Raw genomic sequence first — 210 nt, 5'->3', positions numbered from 1 at the left:
CTCCAGTCAGGAAGTGAGCAACTGGTTTCAGTTTTGTTTTCACTTGTTTTTTTTCACCTTTCCAAGAATACTGGCATTTAAATTAATTTTGTTAATTTTTATTGTGATTCTTAAGTTTCAAATATATGGCAGAGGGAAGATAAATGTACATAGTATGCTAGTGTGTTTGTATTGTATGTATTGTGAATGAGAATATGTGTCTGCATATAT

The sequence above is a fragment of the Tenrec ecaudatus genome, chromosome 4, assembly GCF_050624435.1.
Source record: "Tenrec ecaudatus isolate mTenEca1 chromosome 4, mTenEca1.hap1, whole genome shotgun sequence".
Classification (NCBI taxonomy): domain Eukaryota; kingdom Metazoa; phylum Chordata; class Mammalia; order Afrosoricida; family Tenrecidae; genus Tenrec; species Tenrec ecaudatus.
This window is presented reverse-complemented; position numbering follows the sequence as displayed.